Source organism: Pieris napi, chromosome 17 (genome assembly GCF_905475465.1).
Source record: "Pieris napi chromosome 17, ilPieNapi1.2, whole genome shotgun sequence".
Taxonomy (NCBI): domain Eukaryota; kingdom Metazoa; phylum Arthropoda; class Insecta; order Lepidoptera; family Pieridae; genus Pieris; species Pieris napi.
This window is the reverse complement of record NC_062250.1, coordinates 4,017,026-4,044,418: the sequence shown is the minus strand read 5'-3', so window position 1 is coordinate 4,044,418 and position 27,393 is coordinate 4,017,026. Positions and strand designations below refer to the sequence as shown.

Sequence of the window (27,393 nt, the reverse complement as noted above, 5' to 3'; positions counted from 1 at the left end):
AGGCCGGCAACGCACAGACAGTATGAGTGCCCATAGGCTATCCATCACTTAACATAGGTGAGCCTCCTGCCCGTTTGTGTCCCTGTACTATATAAAAATAGCTACACTACTTCGTGTGACACGAGGGTAAATTAATACATTCAAAAAATATTATATTATAATGGTATTTCTCAAGTGCTAAACAATGGTAAGGGGAAAAGTAATCGATCGTAATGTTAAATTGTATGTGTGCAGAGAGTAGAGACGATTAATATGATGGTAAGAGCGGTGTTGATTTAATGTCTTGAGCTGACTCTCAACCTTGAGGCGTCAGAATGGGATGCCTTTATCCCAGAAATTGGCATATGTCACGCACATAAGGCTGATTGCCCTAAGATTGCTACTTATCTATATATATAAAAATGAAACCTGTTTTCCGTTGTCACGACATAACATGAAAACGGCTTAACCGATTTGTCTGATTCTTTTTTTATAATATTCCTTGAAGTACGAGGATGGTTCTTACGGAGAAAAATTAAAAAAAAATGAGTGAAAAAGTCTAAAAACAACACTTTTCTATATTCCCATACAAAATATTCGTAATAATACTTAAAAGTCAATTTGAACTTTTATACCAAAGCATAAAGTTCAAGTGTTAGTGGAGGAATTCCGGGAAGGTACATTTTTATTTTTTTAATGTATTTGTTTTCTTATCAAGTTTATTTTTTTATCTTTCTAGCTAGACCGGTGTCCCGAATATCAGAATAAGTATTTAAAAACAAATAGAGAATCGACTGTTAGGCGGTACGATGTTCGCCAGGCCAGCTAGTTAAGAATAAATAATGTTAGTAGAGGTACATAAAACCAAGGGTTGTAGCGCCATTGTATTAATTCAATAAATATAAATATTGTTTTCACGTGATTTATGATACTAGAATAAAAATACTACCCAGTGTTTATCTATATGTAACATCCTTAACGAACAACAATATTTATCACTCGTATGTAACAAATGGTTATTTCTTAGCAATAAATGTCTGAAGACTACAAAATAACTCGTTTATTTTCATGGCTGAAACTTTCAAGTACTCTGGAATATTGGCTACATAAAAGATACCATTGCGATACCCATCACAGGTACTGAACAAAATATACTCTATTCAGCTCGTTTCATTATAGTTTTTCTTTTATAGCCTTGTTTACTCTGTGTATACTTACGATTTATGGTATTCTTGAATAGGTTGAGAGTAACTGTTGATACTATAAAGAATTTTCGTTAACAAACAACGGCTTGGAGGTAAAGTTAAGTTTTTATAGATACCGTATCAAATAAAGCTCAAAAACTGGTTCTTCATAAATACATAGATGAAAGTTGTGCAAACTTTCTAGATAGTTGTGCCTTTGTTTAAGAAGTTCAAAATTTTATCTCTTCCCTGTATATATTTTGGAAATGTCCTTATTTGTTGACAAAAACATAAATATTTAAGTGAACGGTAATGGACCACTGTCAAAGTAGACATGGGGAGAAATTGGCTATGCCAAAAATTAATCTGAAATTGTATAGGAAAAACACCTTTAATATGGCAATCAAGGTTTATAATAATTTACTAAACACATTCATACTTCCTACTACAGTTTTTAAAAATTGACATAATATACTACTTTTGGAAAAAAATATATTATGAAACATTCTTATTAATTTGATAACGTAATTATATATTTTATTAATGTGATGATGAAGTGATAAAAAATATAAGAATTGACGATAACGATATTAATCATAATGTAATTGTAACTTCTTTTCTACCTTTTAAGTTAAATTTGCGAACAATATGCGAACTTAAGATTGTACCACCATAACATAAAAAAAAGAAGAAAAAAAAGAGAAAGTAAAGAAGGGTGGAAGTAAACCAATTGATATATTCTATCAAAACGTAAGGGGTCTTCGGACTAAATTAGTTAACTTTAACGCAAGTGTGTTGACAGCAGAGGCAGACTTGATTGCTGTCACAGAGACAGGCTGTAATGAGTCAATAGCTGATGCTGAGTTGGTTCCAATAGGCTTTACTATACTACGATGTGATCGCGCGGACGGCCGCAAGCAGGGTGGAGCCTGTTTGATAGCCACTCCGCGTTTAGAGATGAGGCGAGTGATATTGCCTAGCGATGTATATATCGATGTATATATCGAGTGTCGGGCATTTGAACTTGTTTGTGCGACTGTTTTTTTAAAAAGTAGGTTTTTATTTTTTGTGTGTGTCTTATATATTCCTCCTAATAGTAATGATCATGAATATTTGTTATTATTTAAAATAATAGAAGATTATTGCCACAAATATAGTAGTGTATTAGTGTTAGGGGATTTCAATTTATACTCTTGTTCTAATTTGGTTAGAAATTATTTTGAGGATTATTTTTTAAATTATTGTGAATTCAGCCAGTGCAATTCAGTAGAAAATATTAATGAAAGAATTTTGGATCTGGTTTTATGCAAGGTTGGGGGGGTTAGCAGCGTAAATGTGTGTGTATCTGATCAGCCTCTGGTGTCAGTGGATAAACAATATCCACCGCTTCAAGTGTGTGTATGGCCCCGATCGGCGGCGTCCCTGGTGAAATATACGAAGGCGGTAGATAAGGTAGGTAGACCATTGAAATGGAAATTTCAAAAAGCCAATTACGATATGTTGTATTCGAGGATAGGAGCAGCAGACTGGTCTAGTATATTTTCTTCGGACTTAGATGCGAGTCTAGATAGCTTTTATAATATTTTAAATACTATCTTTGACGATTGTGTGCCAAAAGAAACCCTAAAAGGATATGTTCACTCAAAACACGCGTATCCGGAATGGTATAATGATGAAATTATTCGTAAAATAAAATGGAAAGCTAAGCTACATAAGCGTTATAAGAGAACTAAGTTGCAATGTGACTACCAAGCGTTTAGCTTGTGTAGGGCTGAGGTAAAGGTAGGGATTGCTAAGGCATTTGATAGGTATCGGAAAGTTATTGAAACGAACGTCATAGAAAATCCTAGGTCATTTTGGAAATTTGTAAAGAGCCAAAGGGCTGAAAGACAGCCTAGGGGTATTGGAAGTAACGGAAAAGAGTTAACTATGGATAAGAGGGTAGAGGAATTCGCTAATTATTTCAGTTCAGTATATGTTACGCAAAAGCCCAAGCTTGACGTTAAGAAAGCTATTGCGGAGGTGGATTGTGGAAGTGGGGGAACATTGGTTCACGTAGATAGTTTGCAATTAGAGGAGGTACGGAATGCCTTACAACGTTTAAAACCAAAAAAGTCCGCGGGGCCTGATGGTATACCTCCGTATATCTTTAGAGACTGTCGGGCAGTATTGGCGGAACCCCTTCTCCATATATTCAATCTTAGCCTTAAAGCGTCAACATTCCCAGATCGTTGGAAAATTAGCAAAGTGGTTCCGGTGCCTAAAGGTAGACAAAGTGACAAAGTAGACCATCATAGACCGGTGGCGATTCTGTCAACACCAGCAAAGGTAATGGAGTCAGCGCTTCAAAAGTGCATTCTTGATCAGGTAGGATCTCAACTCTCTGACTCACAACATGGATTTCGAGCAGCAAGAAGTACCACGAGCAACTTATTAAGCTTCTTGACTTGCATAGTACCAGTTGTGGATAGTGGAGGACAAGTTGATGCAGCCTACTTTGATATGCGAAAAGCATTTGACACGGTCGATAACGACGTGCTCTTGATGAAATTAGCAAAAGTTGGCTTCAGTGCATCATTGATTCGGTTTATGGCAAGTCACATGACAGATAAGGAGCAGTATGTGGAATATGATGGCATTAAATCTAGGAACTATTACACTTGGTCTGGTGTGACACAGGGGAGCAATTTAGGACCTTTAGAATTTTTGTTAATGGTAAATGATCTACCAGGGGTAGTAGAAGAGGCAAAATGTTTAATGTTCGCGGATGATCTTAAATTATCACGGCCGATTAATAGTGCGGAAGATTGTCTACGATTGCAGCAGGATATTGATCGGGTAGTAAATTGGTGCAGGAAAAATCGACTGCAGCTTAATTCTGCAAAATGTGCTGTTATTTCTTTTTCCAGAGCACGGACACCGATTCTTTATAATTATAACATTGAGAAACAGCCAATTCCAAGAGTAGCCGAAGTAAAGGACCTAGGGGTTCATTTAAACGTGGAATTAAATTTTCGGGATAACATAAAAATAATTTGTAAAAAAGCTTATAGGAATTTAGGGTTTATTTTACGTATGGCCAAAGGATTTTCAAATATAAAAGCGGTAATGGCATTGTATAATGCACTTGTTAGGAGCCACTTGGAATATAATTCTATGATTTGGGCCCCACAAGAAAAAAAATATTCTCTAATGGTGGAGCGCATCCAAAATAAATTTATGAGATACATAATACATATACATGAGGTTGTATGGAGTGTACCCATTTTACCCAATAATGTATCCAACTTTGTTTGTCTTGGGCATGGTTGGATACAACAAGTTAGAGGTAAGGAGGGACCTTACTATCACGCTATATTTTTTTAAGATCCTTAGAGGTCAAATATATAATGCGGAAATATTGGAAAGACTGGGGCTGCGTGTGCCAAATAACCACACTCGGCGGGGTAAGCGGTCGCAATTGCTGGCAGTGCCTCGGGCGCGGACGAACTTACTTAGAGAAGCACCATTTACGCGTGTTTTGCGCACCCTAAACACTATTGCTTGTGAGACGGATATATTTAGTTGCACACTGGCTGAATTCACAAGAATTTCATTATTTATAATTAGTTATAGAATTGTTTAGGTTTTTAAGTTTTTACTTGTTATGGTTATATTATGTTTTAAGTTAGTTTTCTATTGTATTAGTATTAAGTTACTGTAAAAATAGGAAATAAGGAATAAATAAATAAATAAATAAATAAACATTTTTGCACCAGATTCTTGCCAATAAATTATTATTATTAAAAGCTCTAAAAGCTTCCATTGACACGTTCGATAATTTATTCAAGATAATACGGTAGCTTATACTAAAGCAATTACGATGGTATGGTCATCATGAATAATATAGTCAAGTGTATTAGCAAGGCAATTATACCCTAATAGCTTTATTTTGTTGTTTCAAAGTATCTACCTACCGGAAACAATTATTGTTTGTGTATCCCACGCATCTTCGCGAAACAGAAAAGCGTAACAAAAATATTTCTGCGTAGTCCACGGAAAGCTGCTTTTTGTACTATGTAAAGAAAGGAATATTATTTACTTAAAAATACTGATTTATATAGGCTGTTGCAATAACGTTTTTTGTAGTTTTGGTTGTGAAGTCGTATATAATTTGTAAAACTTGTAAAACTTGCCCGTTTACTAATAAGTACAATAATCCTAAAAGAAGAGTGAACTAATTTTAAAAGGCTGCTAACGTATACGTGAGACTTGGCATTGTGAGCATACATCATTTAATATCAGGTGAGCTGTCTGCTTAGCCCATATTCTATAAAAAATTAAGTTAAACTAACGTATTGTGTACCATAATATATTATGTAGCGGTTCCTCGTAACTATGATGAAGGAAGCTAAAAGTGTAATGTGTTTGCTCACGTAATAGAGGTTACCTGAGATGCAGGAAGAGTTATTGCATGTCATAGATTGACCCTCTTTGGTGTTCTGTGAAACTGACTACTCGATACATCAGTAATGTGATGTTTTTTCTTGTTTCCGCTTACGTTCAGAAATCGTGCTGTGTTTTTTAAAATTAAATTAAAGATGTAAGTTTTAAAAGCAATTTCAAGTTTCTCTTTCTGAATTTTGAAAAATGTTTGTGTTTGTTATCTGAATTATAGCAGTATTGGCCAAGTAGCCTAAGCGTGCGACTCTCATCCCTGATGTCGTAGGTTCAATTCCCAGCTGTAAACCAATGGACTTTCATTCTATGTGCGCATTTAACATTCGCTCGAACGGTAAGGAAAAACATCGTAAGGAAATCGGCTTGTTAGACCCAAAGAGTCGACGGCGTGTATCAGGCACAGGAATCTGATCACCTACTTGCCTATTAGATTGATAAATGATCATGAAATAGATTCAGAAATCTGAAGCCAAAAAAAAGGTTGTAGCGCCACAGATTTGTTTTATTATTGGAATTATAAGGATCCAACTAGGGACTAAAAATCTACATAATCCGAAAAATACAAATAAATTTATAATGCTGTTTTGGGGATGTAATATTTGTTTAGGTAATGCATATTTCTTTCGGAGCGGCAATATTTGTTTTAATTTAATTTGGTTTCCCGTGGGTTGTGAAAAATTGAGCAATTGTTTAGACTATTGTCGTAAACTCAATTTATATTTATTTCCAATTCGACGCAACTCTAAATAAGAAATTATACTAAAAAACTACTATAGTATTAACGGTATTATCGAGAACTATACTACATATATTTTAAGAAAGTGAGTATGAACCTAAACAAACGACAGTTAAGTGTCAACTGTCATCTGTCAAGAGCACAATTTTGAGTAATCGCATTGCTTGCGAGCGCCCGAGTGAAGGAATTTATAGAAATGCATTTTATTTTTCCGCGTTATACAACTAAACCTAACCACATACACAAAGCTTAATTCATCGTCACGTGTGCTCCAGACGCGTCATCATTATTCGTAGACATGACGCTTTGAAGAGCGCCATATACGCATGCAATTTAATATTTTGTTAGCGGGGACAAAATCTACACCCTCAACGTATAACAAAAACTGAGGTTGTTTTGGTATTATTAATCCTACATAATTATATTAAAATCCTTTATTCTTCAACGATTTCTGTTTCTGTTTTCATTTATTTTTGGGTCTTGTTCAGCTCGAACAGATTGGCGAGCGTAGGCTTTGTTTAGTATACGAATGTTATTATTTAATTAAATTTTGACGTGATAACGTCTTTAAAATCGTTTTAGTCGGGTGACATGTTCAGAAACTTGTGTCACACCAAAACCTCACGAGCGCGATCGCAGGTATAACGAGAGAGAGACGGACCGATCTCCCGTCTCATCTCGAGCGCTGCCAGTCATTCCGTGAATGTATGAAGAAAAATGTATATCATAGTCGAATAAGTAAACTTGTCATTTTACACCCGAAATTTATCATCAAAAGTGTGAATAAAACGATAGATGTAATTTAAAATTTGAAAAAATTGTTATCTTCATTAATTCCTTACTTCCCAAAAACTTATATCACCAATAAGACGTTATCACGTAAACATCTCGATCGTAAACCTACTTTATAAACAACCAATATTTTTTTATGTATCGGCAAGCGGGCAGAGGCTCATCTGATGTTAAGTAATACCGCCGCCCAAAGACACTCATATTGCCAGAGGATTCGCAAGTGCGTTGCCGGCCGTTATTTTTTATTTATTAGGTAGACTCAGGTTTACGCACATACCGGCTAAGCTTAGTTATATTTAGAATTAAAAAGGTTTTAAAATTTAATTCTGCGAATAGTTTCGTTGCCTCACATATATCCCGAACAAATTGTTTTATCGCCATTTCTGGAAGAGGATCGCACGTAATTCTTTTCAGTCCGCATACAAACAGCCCCTAAGGAGGCGACAATCCTTACCGCAAACAATAAAAATATACATAAAAATAAATTTGATACTTGAAAACCAACGGCCGTGAATATACCTTATTTTGATAGTAGTATTTATTGGCTAGTTTAGAACAACGTTAGTTTTTATTACTACTATTCAAATTCTTGGTTATAATGCTTCAAGTTTGCTGTCGCCTTATTTTTTGAATATAGCTTTGTTACTGTCTTTGAATTTAACAGATTATATACAACACAACTTCTAAGTTTAAGCTACATACCACAGAATTGATGCATTTAGATTTCAATAAATATAGACAAGTACTAATTAAATATTGTCTATGTCTTTTTCACAGAGATTCATAAACCGAAGGAGATTAGATTCATGCAATTCGATATATGCATGAATCTGTGTCTACTTTTCAATCATTTACATTGGTGCAGTAATTCTTGAAAATACAATACAAATTAAATCGGTTAAAAAGAACAGCAGTGAGGTTTCAGCGTGCGACTCTCATCCCTCGTTAGTTCAATCTCCAGTTCACCAATGAACGTTGTCTATATGCGCATTTAGCATTCCAATGGTGAAGAAAAATACCGTGAGGTAACCGGCTTGCCGTAATAAATAAATAAATAAATCCTTTATTTGCCATGATAGTGGTACAAAATAAAAAAAAATCGAACAACAAGAAAAGTCCGCACAATCAGCCATACATAAACAGGCACGCAAATGTCATAATAAGAAGTCAAGTCATTTATGAGTAATTGTTAAACTTATGTTCTAAATATTCGGTCACGCTATAAAAGCACCTTGACTTTAAAAACCTAATCATCGTAGACCCAAAAAGTCGACCGCGTGTGTCAGGCACATGAGGCTGGTCACCTACTTGTCTGTTAAGTAATACAGAAATCTGAGGTCCAGATCTAAAAAGATTGTAGCACCACTGGTTTTTATTTGAAAGGATGTAACTTTGAAGATTACTATAGAATACACAGGGACTCTTCATGAAATTATCTATCTAAGAAAACTACGTGTGTCGAATATGTAAACGCCATATGTTGGCATAATCAAAACTCGATTCGAATACATTCACAACCTCCAAGCACGCACTTGTCCTTTAATGAGATAATAGTTACGCTCCCGTCCTAATATTCGCAAATGTACAAGGAAAAGCGCCATGTACATGAAAGTCACGATTGTATTAATAAATTAATAGCTATTTTTCTTTTACTGTATTACGATTTCCTGATTTTGGTGTATATATTGGTGTCTTGTTACTACAAAGGGTAAAATCAGCGAATTTTTTCTGTTTTCAGTTCGATATCATGGAAAAACATTGGTTGTCTGTAAAGTCGGTTTACTGACGATAGTTGAACGTGACAACGTCATAAAAAAATATTGATGGGATGGTTGCACTTTAAAAAAAAAAAAAATATTATTTGTTTGATAGGTATTTTGTATGGATGTAGAGAAGGAGGTAAATGGAAATCAAAATTGAATTGATCAAGTTACATTTATTTGTACGCATAAATACAATTATGTCAATTTTAAATGGAACGCCTCAGAGCGAGGTAACGCCTCAGAACGAGGTAACGCCGCATGAGTCATGTCTTTTCGTGCGTGCAGCCGGCTCCATCGAATTATAAGACGTTGTCACGTCAAAAAACGTGTTATATGGAAAAGGTTGGAAAATATAAGACGTTAAGGGATCTTCGTGATTAATTTCATATTAATGAGTGTTAAAGAAAAGCTGTGTAAAAAGGCTTACTATAAAGTTAACGATTATCTAGTTGATAAAAGGGTCTGGGACTAGTGCTGGACAGGCTACTTCTAATTAATTTGCGATATTTGTTTTAAAATAAGTGTTGTTTGATGATTTGCTATTTTAAAAGAGTACCGAGAGTTTTTTACGCCGGCTTTTTCTTTCGGCCTACACCCTCTGTCTTCTTTGCCGATGAGTAGGGATGTCTACCGATTCAAATTTAATGACGTGGAATAAGTGATACCTGTATCTTATGTTCCATAATAAATATATTTTATTTTATTTTTATTATAAAATGGACATAAGTATTGAAGCTATAGAAATAGATACGTCCTATGAGCAATACTGAAAGCGCTAAGGTGCTAATGTTTTTTACAAACTTTTCAATGAAATTACAAGCTATCACTAACTTATAAACTATTCAAGCTTCCTAATGGAGCTTAAAGTGAAGGCTTTTGAAAACTTGGATACCTTTCTAAACTGCTTCCGTGTTATCTTAGCGAATAATAAGTTTCAGGAAGCTACCTTTTCTAAGATCTTAAGAAGGTGCAAAAATTGTTGTCATGATGAGCAAAACATTTTAAAGCGAACGTTTTATTCGAGTAAGAATTACTATTTCTTATATTTGGTATTGGTTGATTTTTACTCATCAGGTTTTATTTTTAAATAAACTTAAGTCATATAAAAAATAACGATTCATAAAAATATGTATTTTGTGGACTATACGACACTATTACTATAATTGGCGTTCAATAAATATTAGGGCCTTACATATAAAATTGACGTTTTGTCCTACTGGCCACTTAACTCATATATCTCCTCTTTGGTTAGGAATTCTAAATTCAATTTTTTACAGCTACGCGTGCATTTGTTTTTAGAAAACTATGATTAAAAAAACTACTTTTTGTTCCTTCCATACAAAACGCCAATTTCATATGTAAGGACCATAAACATATACTCTTTCAACATCAAAACCTATTTATAATTTCGACAATTGCCAATATGTACTAAAAAGCTCCACACTTTCAGAATTGAAAAGCATAGATTTATCTAATGAGCTATTTAGGGAATTCGTATGTGATGCGAAGTCACGGCCTATCGGGGACGAGTGACAGGCCCTCGACATGCGACGTGCTACGGAATAATGACCACCAAATGAACCGCGCTAGCTGACGTGAATCGAAATGTAGATGACGCAATTGCATTAAAGAATCTGTGGACGCCAGCTTGTGTGTGAATAAATAGGACGGTAATTGCGAGCTTGATTACGCTTACATATAAACGGCACATGACGCTAAGTGAATTTTCAAATTGAAAACGAAAAGTGTGTTAGACATTTTTTTTGGCATTGAATTTTTCTATTTTCTATTTTTTTTATAATATGTACATATTATTATATACTGTATGTAATTGTTAGTATTTGGTAAACCAGCACTGAAGATTCCACTAAAATGCTGTGTACAGATCTAATTGGACTTCAGGTTTACAAATAATGTTTAATGTGTAAAATGTATGTAGTTAACCAATCTGATATCTGTTTCTGTACCTTAAATGTAAAAATAAAAAATAAAATAAAAAAATAAGACTACAGATTTTGCCTTACGAGCGACAAACAGTTTGACTTGCGTCTGCGTAACATTTTTGTATGAGGATTGCTAGGGTGAGATTTAAAGACGAAACTTAGCTATGACTCCACTATGACAAAATCCTAGTTATTTTTGAGGTTCGGAGTCAGACTTAGAGCTAATTAGTATTCCTCGTCAAAAGCTAGAATTTTCCTTAATCCCTTGTACGTTAAAAAGTACTTTTTTAAAATCTTGACACAGTATCTATACCTATCCGCATAAGCAGTACGTTAGTTTTTCTTTTCGCCCATGCCGCACGCTATAGTCTTTCGACCATACCGCCTAGTCTTTCATAGAATTTTTCCTTTAATTATATATTAATTTCATGCAGAGTACGCTAGGTCTCGTGCCATTAAAAGTAGGACGATTGGATCTATAGTCTATACTCTATTGCCAATTACAAGTAACTGTATGTCACCTTGTAAAAAATCTCATATATCCTTTCTTGAACAATATTGATAGAGATCAACTCTCAGCTATATTCTGTGAATATAAACGTCAACATTCAAATACTGTTATCCGAACACGAATAGCAAATATTATGAAGATGAAAACGTAGGACTTGTGTCGAAACTTGTATAACAAATTGCATTGTGACACAGGCGTTATACCAACGAAATTGGATTGCGCTATCTAATAATTCCAATCGTGATTTTCATTGATGATGTTCGTGACGGTGTTGCCATGTTTTACCAAGTTTTCACAGAGAAAACAACGTTGATTAGATTAGGTATTAGTTTACTGTACATTTGAGTGTACGAATTAACTGTGGTTGCTAGATCAATAGTAGCTTAGTAGCAATGTTTTAGTATATTACTCATTATAATAATTTTGGTACTTTCTGTATGGAAGTTGATATAAAAAAATAGTTTCACTATTGTCGGGAAGAAGTTATTGCTTTTTACCACACCAAACTCAGGACGCCTGATGGAAATAAACACGAATAGAATTAGGCTTTCTTAATATTATTTTCAAATTACGGTCCATTATAACGAGTTATGAAGAAACTCTAGACTTTTAGTCAAATAAAACTTGTTTAACGATCATAAAATCAATATTTGGAGTGTTATACGGGCATTGAGAAACTGCCACATCAAATTAACAGAAAACAATTTTATATTATAATAAAGCGTATTGAAATGTTGCCTTTTATTATTTATTTATTTTTGTACGCCATATATTGGCTTAATCTGTGGAAAGTATATTGCATAATACATCATAAGGTATATTTATAGCAATGTTTAAAAGCATTCGAATGCAAGCTGCATCCACCTACATGAATAAAATTAGCATTCGTGTACTAAGTGAGTTATTAGTTTGTTTCGTTTACGCCAACAAATTATTTAATTTGGTTACTGCTGTATAACCTTTTTATTTATATATTTGCAGATTATCTACAATAAGATAAAGTGAATTCCATCATTTTTAACTGTTATAAAAACCCGAATAAATTTAATATTTTTGTTTTTCTTAGCTTATCCGTCCGTGGGCCGGATGATATATTTAGTAACCGATTTGTATCTCTAAGTACAAGGCCCTCTCTTAATACAGGGACAAATAACACAAAAAAATATTGTTTTCTAATACTTTTTGGTCCCATTTTGGATATAATATTTAAAATAAATTTATTCTCTATAACCAAAAGGAGGCAATTTTAGGTCTACAGCCTTGCGATTCTGTAACTCACTAACTATAAACAATAAACTACAAGCTCCCTCCTTATCAGAATGTCAAATCATAAAATGACTGCTTCACGACTGATTTGAGAGAGACCGCCGATGCGAAAACCGCTGTGTGAGTTCGTGAAGTGAGTTACAGAATCGCAGGGCAGTTCTATTCCATGACAGCACTGCATTGAAAATGAATTTACCTCAAGGCTAAAACTACTTAGTAGTAAATATTAATAATACTACTATAATTTTAAACGTGAACCGACATAACAGTTACAATAGTAGCGTACGCCTACAGGCTCTATATGACAAATTGAGTTTTGAAACTGTATCGATAAATAACTGCTAGTGAATTTGATATATAGTTCAGAACTTCGATAACACTGAATACATCATTGAATTATTGTTTCAGTCACAATATTATATTATATTTTACTGACATAAAAAAAAAGGCTAGGCTAGGCTAGGCTTTGGATGTACAGAACACGACATTACTTCACGCATTGCCCTGGCCCAAGCAACCTTACAACTCTGGCGTGTATGGTAGTCACGGTAGGTGACGCGTCGAGTCATGGTAAAAATATTCGGATCCAACATCAAATCTGCGCTACTCTATGGGTGTGAAAAGTGGAAGATCACTTACCACATCTGGTACCGGCTCCAAGTCTTCGTAAACCGCGGTCTTCGCCGTATTCTGGGTATCTTCTGGCCCGAGAAGATCGCTAATGGGGAAGTTAGGGAGTGCTGCCGAGAAACCTCGAATAGCCAGCGGGTCAAGGGACGCACATTGAAATGGATAGGTCATACACTCCGAAGAGATTCCAACTATATCCCCAATATTTATTATGAATATAAATTTATAGCTTAAGATTCTTTATAAATACTCGCTTTATATAACAAGACTGTTCTAGTACTCTAAAAAAATTAATATTTAATTTGTATTGTTAGGAAAGCATTGAACTCATTTATAATATAGAAGCTAATTATTAAAAAAAAGTGTGGGATTCTTGTTCAGATCCAAACTTTCGAAGAATGCGAACATTAACCATTGTTATGAATTAAATTTATTAAGCTTTTACCATTCTTAAATATTTAAAGCGCATTTAAAGTGACCAAACTGTCTTGGTACCTAATAATAGAGGTAAGAAAAAAAATAGTGGCCTACCATGTAACATTATATGTAGTACAAAAATGATATTCGAATGGAATTTTACGTTTTTTTAGTTTCAAATTCTATTTTACAATAAGATTTCACATAAAGGGTTATTACATATTAGTTTTTTGTTTTATTATTATATTTATAAAAAAAACTAATTGTATTTGTAAATAATAATGTATTAGTGCGGATTTTATGTACAGAATATTACACCGTCAAGATGTCTTCAATCACGGTGAATGCACTCTTCAAAGCGAACTAGCGAATTTGCAGGACGTCAACTGATACGGCTCTCACTACTGTCGTTATTAGTCTTCAACTGCTCAAAATTCGTAAGAGAGGTATCATAAACTCTTGCTTTGAGATAACCCCATAATTGACAGTGCACGTCTCTGCGCATACGCATAAGGACAATATCTCTAACAACGCAATTCAATAGAGACCATGTCGCTTCCCAAAGTAACTATATGCTCTTTGGACAACGTCAAATGTAAGTTTTTAGAATTTTTGGATAGGTCTAAGCTTAAATTCTAATTAAAAAAAGATTATAGTCTAATTAACGAACGTGTGTACGTTGAATAAGTGACAATTGAAATAATTCGTTATTGTTGGGGTAACGCTGTCCCGTGGGAATGTCCCACGGAGAATGGCCTAATCATATACGATAATGCACTAATGCCTGCGCTGGCGCATTGCAAACATTAATAATCGGCATTGTTCCGTTTTTATTGAGGTTTTCTCACTTTGTCAATAGTTTTAAAATTGCCTGACACTTGTTTAATTACAGTCTAATATTGTTTTGTTTTATGTATAATTGGGGGCTATCGGACAGGAGGCACACCTGATTTAACCATCGTCTAAAAAAGAAGGTTAATAGTTGAGTCTATATTATGTTAAATCTATATATGTCACATAATCACTTACAGTAAGGTAAGTTTACAAATACAATACACTATTATATGTTGTTTAATATTTCTCGTTACGGACAAAGCTGGTTTATAAAGCTACGTTAAATATTTTAAACAAATCGCAACTTCAAAGCATTTCAAATAACTTTCAACACACATTCAGAATAATTCAACTTAATTAATATGAGATTGGAATAAAGAAAGGTCAGGTCAAAAGGATCTTAACCCGTGAAACACGAATGTAAATTAGATGCATGTAGAATTATTCTGTTGTACGATTTTAATTTATATATAATGTAAGAAACCCTTTGTGGAATAGACTAAGAACAGTAATTTTCTTTTCAAATGAATGGGACCATACATATATACATATTTATTATATAGTGAAACTGTTTTTAGCGGCTTCACAATTTCAAATAATTAAAATAAAAGTGGCTCGTTATGCCGTACTTGTGATACAATAAAACCGTAATTTTGTGTAATATTTGTGGTTTATTGACTATACTCTAAATTATATATATATTTTAACTTCACAATATTGCATTACAGGTTTACATTCGGCAGATTGACCATCTTTGTCAGACACTGGTGCCTATAATAGAACTATAGAAGTCCTGTAGTCACCAGCCTTCCATCGCGGATAGAAAATATACATAGATGACATACTTAGACTAAACTAAAGTAACAGAACAAAATAACACTTCAAGTTTGAGTGGTTGTGGGTGTGTGAAAGAATTAAATTTTCTAATTTTGTTGTCATTTACTGTTTTTTTCTATTTTAAATTTATTTTTTACTGTTTGTACTTAAGGAATAATTAAGTTTATTGTACAAAAATAGCCCAAGAAAGAATAGGTTATGTGAATGTTGTGAGTGAAATACTTTTGCTTTGCAAATTGTCTCCTTATGCCGTTTGTTAGTTAGTGTCACGTGGTATAAACATTCTATTTTGTTACATAATTATATGAGTAGTCTTAGTAAATAAGTTGAAAATTTGTTTGAGTGGACAAAAAACTTTGTCTTAACTACGTATTTTTAATAACTATGTATATTATAAAAATAAATGTTAAATTGGGAACGTGCGTGTGGAGTACAGTTGCGTCCTAATGAATTAATTATACAAATTAAAACAAAAAAAAAACGACACGCACTGCTTAACCCAAGCTTGTAGCATAAGAAAGCAGTATATTTGAAATATGTCCTGGCTGATAGGAACTTAAGAGAATAATTAATGTTATTTAATAAACATTGCCATTATACATTTTTAACCCGGCAATGTTCTAGAGTTTGTATTATCAGCTGCTTCTAGGAATACAGGACCATCTAGCATCTAGCAAACTATTTGAAGAATTTTTCGTAAACAATTTACTGCTATTTCTTTCCTTTAAATTCTCATCAGACGAAAAATATTCCTTAACGTTTTGCAATTTTATTATGAGAAGACTTGAATACTATATTATATTAATTAATAAAGATATAAGTTAAGCTTATGACTGTAGGCAGAGCTTATGAAAAGCTTATTGCGTGGCAAGGATGAACATCTTACCTTCACTTTAATTAATCTGATCAGACAATCTTGTGAATTATCTAGGGAACGTATGGTTTCATGAATTGTCTCATTTTTTATAGAAATAAAGCATATTGGTGGTATGTTTTTATAAATATCGTAAGCCAATTAATGCTTGTACTATAAGCTGAAGAGCTGGGAACCCTAACACAGGTAGCTTTAACTTAAAATGGTTCCAAAATCAAAAATTGTTATGCATTTGTACTTACAGCGAATAATACCTTTTTTAAGGCTTGTATATGGAATTATTAGTTATAAGTGGATCCACTTCTTTGATAAAGTAACTTCAATAACGGCTAACTTTATTGTCTATGACTTCATGTGCTTTTGTTTAAAATAAAATAAATCAGTGGCGCTACAACGTCTCTAGATCTTGGCCTCAGATTTCTGAATCTGTTTCATGGTCATTTTTAAATCTAATAGGCAAGTAGGTGATCAGCCTCCAGTGCCTGACACACGCCATCGACTTTTTGGGTCTAAGACATGTAGGTTTCCTCACGATGTTTTCCTTCACCGATCGAGCAAATGTTAAATGCGCACATAGAAAGAAGGTCCATTGGTGTGAAATTGTTTTAATATTATAATGTACTATTGTTATTTTAAGAAATGAACACATTATCCAATTTTATTTCATTATTCAAAACATTAAAGTTACTCGCCTGTATTTACCGAGGGATCCATCACGGCTGTGGGTGCATATCGGGCCACGGTGTATTTAAATAATTGTTATGCTATGGCTATGAAACTATTCAATCACCTTCCTAGAAGTTATAGATCACTGCCGTGAAATGCTTTCAAGGGGAAGGTGATTAAATTTGTGGCAAGGTGCCTTTATAGTAGGACATGGATGCCATCAATATCTGGTGTGCTGGAGTATGTCCATGCGACACATTTTTTTTACATTTTTGAAAATCTATAGCCACTCCCCCCAGCCGATGAAAAAGTATACTTTATATAACATTTTTCCTTATAAGCTTCGCAACCCAATAGGTCTCTATGACTCTCGAGTAAATCCCCATTTAGCATCGTGGTAGTACTATAGTATTGGAGAGTACTTAGACTATTAGAACAGATATCATTATGATAATTAATATGACGCATGCATGCATATTTTTATATGGCTTTTGTGCGGTCTATATAATTACTCAACCTGAATAATTCCTTGCAAATAGGCGATTTATTAATGATCGTCTGGTAGTGAATCGTGTGCACAGTTAGTCAAATACGCAGAATAGAAATCTATTTTCAAGGCGAACGTGCTATTACGCTCATAGATTAAACTTAATTATAACAAATGTCTAATTGGTTATTTAGGTTTTCAGTAATTAAACAGATAAATGGATAAATTTAGGCCTGTTTTCTAAAATTGTAACAACTTGCACTAAGGAAAATGAAACAAATATATTTATGATCAGTTTCAAAACTTTTATTAAGTCTAGTTTAAATTTAAAGCCTATTATTAGTTTGAGGGCGGCATCCTTCAAGTTTATCCATTACAAACAAACAAATCTCTTCTGTTTTTAATATTTATATACAAGTAAACTAAATTAAAGTTATCAAATACGATGCATATTGTTTTTAAATGAATTCAAATATGTATTTTTGTACATTGAATAGGACCTTAGTAATTATAATATACCTAGCATGCCGCCCTCAAACTAGAACCATTCTGAATTAATTCCCGAGGAATTAGACTAAAAATATGTATATGTTAATATAAATATATATGAAATACTGTGTTTATAAGTGACGGCGAACTTATATGAATAACATAAAACTTAGTTGTATGTTTGAAAATTGAATTATTATTCCGAGTATGTGAAATCTAAGAAGCCTTTGAAGGTTCTCAAATTAAGTTGAAACTTGAATCACGTATTTGAATGTCTTTGTACTTTGTAACATGATTTCAGATGGAGTCCAACAATATACTTCTGTAATTAATTGTTGTTTAAATATTTCACTACGTTATAGATGAAAATTATTGAGAAAGAAAAATATTACTTGGTAGGATTTTGAGCAGCTGGTTAGTGGTCACCCACTTAGTTCATAAAAAAAAATCATTTAATCACACAGGTAACATAATGTACACTTATGACTTGTCAGTAAAGAAATACATATTAATGCCTCTAATTTTACATTTACTGCCAGTTCTCAAATCAAGGGCGTAGAACGGGAGAGAAGAACTGGCAATAAACTCTCCGCACTCTTTTTGATCGCCATTATTTTGTTTTACAAAATGTTTTTAAGGAGCTGTAACCATTAACCAACCACAATGTCCCACGTGACATTAATCAATAACAATAACATAAATTAAATCAAAGATTTGTCCTCTATCAGCAGAAGGCATGGTGAAATAGGAGTACGCACTTACATTCTCGTCATAAAGAGCGTTTAGGCTGATTTTCCAAGGTCGTCAAACAATCATGCTTCAACACATCTACTATCTTCATTTTGATCATCTTCTGCCTCGTTATTAGCTACTTATATGTTAGTTACTAGTGCTAAGTTTTGCTTTTACATTTTTATTGTTATTATTTTTAGACTTTAGTTTACTTTAAGTTGTGTTGGTCTCGTGGCTTCAGCGTGCGACTCTCATCCCTGAGGTCGTAGGTTCGATCCTTGGCTGTGCACCATTGGACTTTCTATGTGCGCATTTAGCATTCGCTCGAACGGTGAAGGAAACCGACATGTCTTAGACCCAAAAAGTCGGTGCGTGTGTCAGGCACAGGAGGCTGATCACCTACTTGCCTATTAGATTAAAAATATCGTGAAACAGATTCAAAATTTGAGGCCCAGGCCTAAAGAGGTTGTAGTGTCAAATTTTTGTTTACTTTTAGTTGGTAAATTTCGGGTGTTTGCTTTTTGTTAATTACTTATGCACTTCTTATACTTTACCCTCAGTTGAAGGTGTGTTTGAAGGGGAAGTCTGGAAGAAATCGCTTGTAAGTGATAAGGCAGCCCGTTGCGTAATAACTTATGTAACCTGTTTTTACATGTATGTTTAAGGTAACGAAGTGAAAATAAATACATATATCGAACGATGCATCTATTTTATGATGACTTTATATTCAATGTAGGCATTTAAACCGAATCAATATGAACCACAAACCCCGTGAACAAATTGAAACGCGCTCAGAATGAATAATTATGCAAAAACCACATGATATGTATAATTGACATTGTTCATTTGCGACTTGCAATTTGTATTATTATAGAGGAATTTTATGAGAGCATACAAATTTTGCTTTCCTCCAATCTAAAGAGGGGATTTGCAAGCTGCCTGCGCGAATTCAGAATTAAACCTCATATTAATTCTAGTCGTAGATTATAGATGTCGCTAGTCTTTTGTTTAAACGCGGCCCTATATACTCTGTGTAATGTAAGGGAAACTTGTAAATCTCTTGTAATTTATTATTTTTTAAAGATAAAAAAGGGGAATGGCCCCTTTTTTGATACAATCACTCACTCTGGCGCAGCGTACACTATGCAATCGTTCAATATCAAACTCAAACTCAAAACATCTTTATTTATATAGGTAAACAAGCACACTTATGAACGTCAAAAATATGTTAAAGTAATTGTAAATTTACATTTACTACCAGTTCGCAAGTCAAGGGCGTAGAGCGGGTAAGAAGAACTGGCAAGAAACTTTCCGCCACTCTTTTAAATCGCCAAGTATTGAGTCATACAAATTGTTTGAACTGGAGCAAATCAATCCCAAGGATTAGGATCATTTAAGTTTTCGTAAAATTTATAAAAAGCTTTATTGATTTATGTACGTTTAACCAGAGCTTTGAATTTATTTAGTGATAATTCTCTAATTTCGCTTGGGAGTTTGTTGTAAAAACGAATACAATTTCCATATAAGGAGTGGTTTATCTTCTGGAGCCTGGTTGGTCGTACACTCAAATCGGTTCTATTTAGCGTATTATACTGGTGAAAGTCAACATTTGTTTTAAAATCGTTTATATTTTTTGTACATACAACAAGGCTTCAAGAATATATTGACCAGATAGTGTCATAATATTTAATTTCTTAAACTTATTCCGTACCGACTCCCTCGGAGAAACACAACAAATACCCCGAACAGCCCGCTTCTGCAGCACAAATATGTATAGAATATATCTGGTTCCTGGTTTCATCGTGGTGGTAGGAGCCGAATCCATAAATCGTTGGTGGAAGGAGGTGCCTTTGAAAACAAACGGATTTCCACAGAGATGGCTAGAGTATTTAACGATGTACATTATTGATTGGCAAACAATAAACAATGATATTGCAAAATTAAGTTTCTTATTCGTGATCACGCCTCTTCATCAAAAGAACGCATATCAAAGTTGCTAGACATTAATTTTATTACACGTAAACTTCGATGTTACTAGCTTTTGATCTGCTGATTCGATTTAAGTTTATTTTGTTAACTCCGAACCATATTACATACAAATATAAAGGCCGGCAACGCACTTGCGAACCTTCTGGCAATGTGAGTGTCCAAGGGTGGTATTACTTGAGATGAGATGAGCTTCCTGCCTATTTCCCCAGTTTTATATTAAAAAAACAATATTTATTCAAACCTTAAGAGATTCGACAATTGCCAAAGTGTGGTACTATACAAAATTAGAATATTGTTTTCAAAATTTTGTATATAGGGGATTTTGTGAAAAAATATCTATGCATAGATTATAAACACTTTTCATCCCATGCCAGTTTAGGCGTGTGGTGTTTGACAAGCTTTTGTTACTTTTAAGCCACAATTTAACAAATTATTGAAGTGAAACTTCTTAATCGGGGTTGGAAAAAAATTTAGTGTAACATTTTTTCGTTACGCGTCACATTTTTCCGTTACGCGCCATCTTTTGAAGTGAAACTTCTTTATCGACGTATGGGAGAAATTTTGTAGCAGGTTACGCGCCATGTTGCTTTTTGAAGTCAAACTTCTTTATCGGCGTTGGAAAAAAATTTACACACATTTGTCACATTTTTCGGTTACGCGCCATCTTTTTCTTGTCCCTACCACGGTTGATCCGAAGAGATTCGAAGCCATTAGTAACAAAAATATATAATAACGATAACAATGATAGTAATACTAATAATTCTATTACAATTAATGAAATTCTGTAATAATCTTAGTACTACATAGTAGTACAGTAATAAGTTAAAATGAAATAATTGTATTTGTATTCATGTCTATGATAATAAAAGCCTTTTGTTAAACTTTATCTAATTTAACTTTATTTAACCAATTTCTGTAAAGTTGCATATATAGTAGATCATTTTTCGAAAAATAAGGTCATAAAGAAGTTTCACTTCTTACGTGTGTACACGCAAGTGTGTGTGTGCAGTGTGTGCACTAGTACACGCACACATTTTTTAATAAATAAAGTGTATAATAATTAATTCAGAGTTAAAATATATACTTTTGTGTTTGAAGCACCCTTTTCAAACACTTGCACAGACTAGACAATACCTAGCCGTTTGTATGTTTTGACTTTGTGACCCCTTGATTAGACTGTCCCCGGTATTTGTTAGCGAGTTGAGTTGTGCATTTGAGCGACTTCAGCTTTGTCTTACACTGCTAATGATGAATGAGTTAGGGCCTTGGTTGCTTTATATTGCAATGTTATGTCTAGAATTGAAGACTTTGATTTTTTTAAGTAGCGTTTAGAAATTGTAAAAGGATTTTTCAATAACTAATCTGCAATTTACATTTCTTGACCAACAAGAAATGTAAAATTAAAAGCTTGTATGTTAATGGAAGTTAGGAAGTAAGAATGAAACAAATCTATCAGAAAAACAAACCTTTTTTCTAACTATAAACTCTACAAGAGAGAGAGAGAGATGTTGTATTACGTTGACTTAAATCTTTACGGTTCGATATTGTTTTGTCACTAAGGGTCGATTCGACCAAACAAGAGTAAATCTTAATCTTAGAATAAATCGTCAGTTAATCGAGAGTAAATCAATTTTACGTTTTACCAACTACAAATTCTAAGAATAGTGGGCTTATTCGGGAATTGCTACTATACCGCCGTTTCGCACGGAATAACAGCTATTCCTAGAATAATTTAATGGCGTCAGTCAGTCCAATCAGCTGATTTCTGTCATTTCACAAATATGTATTCTGTGTTTTAATTTCAAGTCAACGCAACGCACTAAATTAATAGTCTAGCATTGTATAATGAAACGTTTAAACAATTTATTATTTATTTATTTGTTTTTAGATTTTTTATTTTCTATAATATTAGAATGAAATTCAACTGGGCTCAACAGAAGTTCTTTTTTAGACGAAAGCCTCAAACAAACAAGAAATAAAAACTTTTTGTTGTCGTTTGACACCTGTTAAAAGCTACTTTTTCACACTATAATACAGCAAAATCGAGTTGACATGATGTATGCTCTTACACTGTCCCGTTGTAGAACAACAGTTATTTGCCGAGTTTTATTTTCGTTCACCATTCTCTCGCTATTCGCGTATTGTTATTCCTAGCACAATTATACTATATTATTAAAATCATGGGATAGATTATTCTTGGTATAGTCACTCGTGTATAAATTGAAGTTTGGTCGAATCGACCCTAAATTCACTACACTAGTTTCACTAACCCAAAAGGTTTAGTACCTTTTAGGCGTTAGTATAAACGTCTGTGGTTTTTAAATGTAATCATTTATGTTGTTTGTATATTATGAGAAGCAAATAATTGTTAAAAAAATACATTTTAATAGGTAGTGTAGTTTGAAACAAATAATTTTTAATTCATTAGTTTCGATATTATAAAAGCATTATAACGTTACACATACTTTATTGTCTCGGTTATGTATATTTTAGTCATAAATATCTTCTTAATATGAGATCCTTCGACAGCCGTTACAATTGTAATTAATGAGTGGCTTCTAAACGCCTTTTACACGTGACGTCGATATTAATTGTTTCCGAGGTTTGAGGAAAAGCTCCCAATAATTAATATTATTAACAATATATTAATTATTATCCACGTATAGCAAATGGGGAAATATTCGTTGGTATTTTTCTTATTCATAAAATATAAAGCTAATGAGAAGGTATTAAGAATACACTGTTCTCTTTCGTTCTCGTTCTATTAATATGTTAAGCAGTGATAAAAGACAATTGAAAGACAAAACACTAGCGCATTTTGTTTGATTGTCATTAGTCAATTCTACACGTCAAAGTTTCTAGACCAATCACAGACACGCGATACGATCCGTCTCTCCGTTTGAGGAAAGGAAACGCGCGATTAATTTTACATTCTATTCTTCTAGGCCCTAGCTTTAAATTTACGAAAGTTATTTCAAAAAGAACGTCAATACGATAATGATAGATTTGATAGCAGCCCTGCGATTCTGTAACTAACTTTTCGAACTCACACAGCGGTTATCGCATCGGCGGTCGCTCTCAAATCAGTCGTGAAGCAGTCATTTTATGATTTGGCATTCTAATAAAGAGCGACCGCCGATGCGAAAACCGCTGTGTGAGTTCGAAAAGTGAGTTACAGAATCGCAGGGCAGAAAGCATTAATTTTTCATGATGCATTCGCACGGGCTTCCGTATAGTTCTAACGCTTTTGAAGTTTACATAACAAAAATCAGTTGTTTGATCAGCGCGTCTCTGGTGACGACATAGAAGAGACATGTCAGTGATTTAGCTATAGCAGTGGAAATGATTTTGTTTTTATAAATCTAAAACACTGGTTAATTATTACACAATAGAAGTTCATCGGGTTATCGAGAGCGACACTCGGCCGGTGCGTGTCGCAACATTGAATAATGACGTCGGTGACATTTAATTTGGGATACAAAAGGCTCTTTATGCTGTTTACCCTAATCCATTTATCCTCGAGCCCGGAATATTGAAGGGGAGTCCTTAAAGTTGCCGATACTTAATTATATTAACAGCTTTTCGGTTATTGTTTGAGATGTATTAAGAATATTAATGTTATTTTTAGAAAACGACAATATTTGCTGCGATGTTACTTTGATTTTATTTTTTATATAACAAACACGCAAAGCACGCGAGTGCGTTGCCGGCCTTATACGTATTGGTATGCTCTTTTCTTGAAGTCGAATTGGTTCAGAAATATTTCAGTTTTGAATATTTTCGAATTCGATAAATAATGCTGGTTCGTTCGAAAGGTGTGTGTGAAGTGGCACAGGAGCACTGAAAAATTCCCGTTTCGGAGGCCAAAACAATGAGATTTCATTCTAAAGTCACTTTTATGTTTTACGATCTATGATTGTTTAATCATACGTAGTAATTGAGATAGATTCCAGGAAATTAATATATTAAATGTGTTTAAAGTTTGATCATATTTGCCAGCTAAGGTGATTAGTGAATCAAACTTCCCATTGGAGAAAGGGGATACCGTACAAGGGGTTATAATTAAATGCGATTAAAAGTGCGTTGTAAAGAATTTGCAGCGATGATTATATACATTTTTGACCCAAAATAACTTCCCTAACTCTCTAAACAGCAGTGAGTTCTCCTATACCTCAACACCTCTGGTAATGACAGCTGTTTCCACCTTAGATAATTGTTTATCTAAATAGTTGCATAAAATATAAATTGAATTGATAAAACAATCTCTTATAAGCTGAGTCACAACACGGTGACACTGCGCTTATACGACCAACAAGCGTGAAGGTGTCGATTAATTTATTTATATCAAGATACTATGACGCATTGTATTAAGGAAATAGTTAACGGAAGTCACTTGGAGTGCAGCCTTGCGATTCTGTAACTCACTTTTCGAACTCTCACAGCGGTTTTCGCAGCGGCGGTCTCGCTCAAATCAGTCGTGAAGCAGTCATTTTACGATTTGGAATTCTGATAAGGAGGGAGCTTGTAGTTTATTGTTTACTTGAGCGAGACCGCCACTGTGAGAGTTCGAAAAGTGAGTTACAGAATCGCAAGGCTGAGCTTACAAAATTACTTACAAGGGTTGACGTTTTTAGAATCAGAAATAGTCTATAGATAAGATTTTTGGTGATCTTGTTTGATATTTGGGTATTAGACTCCATTTTATTTATTTATTTTTAGTACTGGCAAATCTAAATTGCATACGTAATACATTGCACAGCCGATGTTCAAATATGGCCTGGGGTTGATGACGCTGGGCTAGCACGGTCTCTTCTCAGTCGTATTATTCATTGCTGAAGGTCACGTCAATGTAAAGCCTGCTGCCCTGCAAGTGCTATCTCTCCACTGTTTTGTCTATAGCTTCCCTTAGGGCAGCTGTTATGGGAGACTCGTCAGAAACAAGTTAAGAGAGGTAAGCTAAGAAAACAGGTAAGTAACTAACAGTTGTAACTATTATCATATTTTTATTTATAGATTATCAATCCAAGGGTATGCAGGTATTATATAAAGAGATGCACTTTTGCTTTTGCACACACACATGTACAATTTATCTACTGAGTATGTAATGTGTTAATATATATAAGTTGGAGGACATTATAGGTTTAGCTACATTATTAAAGGAATAAAATTTTCTCTATATAATAAAATGGCACACAAAATATTAATATGTGATTAACTTCGGCGCAATTAATTTTGTCATTACAACACTAATTTTAACGTTCAATTTAATATCGGTAATGTTTTTTTAATCAATATTAAATTTGGTCATTGTGTTCAGTTGAAAGAGATTTTGCTGAATCCCTGTAATTGCTATATCACGGTAAATGCTGTTACTATTAAACGATCAAGCCTTAATCCACTTCGAACAAGGATGTAAGGTCCTGGCCGGAATATTTAAAATTATATTAAAACATATGGAATGAATACATAAAAAATGTCATAACAATGTTTACGCATTAAAAAGTAATTTGTTTTTTTTAATAGGGTCTTAATCGCATAGGATCAAATTCGCACCCAAGTTTCTTTAAATGATTCCGATTAAGGAACTTAGCAAGTAAAACATCAGAAAGAGAAGAAAAAAATTATGGCATGATTTCTACAGTTTACATGTGTTTCGGCAAATATAAACTTTTCGACAATTTTGTCAGATATGCAATAATTTCATACATTTAGTGTAGCTGTATATACCACTGGCTAAATTTTCAACACAGATTTTAATTATATAATTATTGTATTTGATTTAGTCCATTTAATTTAAATTCAAGTTCAAACGACGATTTATTGATCAGTAACAAACAATTTTTAAAGCAACTGAAAGATTGCTCAATCTACATGTTGTTTTTCGTAAAATAGCTAAATTTAAGAGTATTCCTTAAGCTTAACTAGTACTTTGTTAAACATGCTTAACTTACGTTTCTTAAGGGCCCTCGTACTGAAGACGGCTCTCACGAAGTTAGGCGGCCTGAAAATAAATTTTCCTTTGAATATAATTCTTAATAGGGATATTATTTATTCACAAAGAAAATACACTTTTCTAAATTAACGTCTTGATTTCACGACATTTATATGCTAAGGTTGAGAACGTTCAAGGAAATTAATTTTACGACTCGACAGGATGAAGTCCCCGACTTCGCGTTTTGTTGTTCATTTTATTTGAAAAAGGAATTGAGTCTTTCATGATCAAACTTATTGGGCGCGGCCCATGTTCATAAAAGTCGTAACGGAAATTATTCGAAATTGTTGTTGTTGTAACGGAAAACGAATTTAAATTAACAAGAAATCTCCGTTTATATAATTATGACATAAAATATCAGTTTACTCTGTCAAGTACATACTCGATATTAAAAATAGATATACATACAATATATTGTATATTAGACATAGACATAGACATAACAGTTATTACATACGAAAAAACAATACTCAAAGAAAAAATAAAATAAGACAAATCAAAAACAATAATAAAAAAAAAGGGTGCGTGTTCTTATGTACGCGCGTAAGAAGTTATACTTCTTTGGCATTATTAAAAATAGTTTTTGATTGCATGCAAATAATTAATTACAATGAAATAATCAAAGACTGGAAAAGGAGTCATTATAATCAATAAAGTTCAGTTTACATTTGAAAAATTAAATAAATAAATATTTATTATTATTCTCTTACATTAAGTGTAACATAAATTCTATTATTATTCGAATGTTGTTTGTAAATTATGTCCAATGCCGTAGCATCTTCCGAGGGCAACTTCATTCTGTTAATTATGTGTCACGATGCGCGCGCATCGT

At 33.6% G+C, this 27,393-nt stretch overlaps 1 protein-coding gene across 3 annotated transcripts in view; it reads right to left on the bottom strand.

The window, feature by feature from the left end:
• The window catches only part of LOC125057743, a 124,332-nt gene that overhangs the window by 32,459 nt on the left and 64,480 nt on the right, over positions 1-27,393 (bottom strand). For 2 of the 3 annotated variants that reach the window (XM_047661612.1, XM_047661614.1), the window contains exon 3: positions 26,521-26,570. The exons of the other annotated variant lie outside the window; for it this stretch is intronic. The gene's annotated coding sequence lies outside the window, so the exon portion shown is untranslated. The remainder of the gene's footprint in view (positions 1-26,520; positions 26,571-27,393) is intronic. 3 annotated transcript variants of the gene reach the window in all.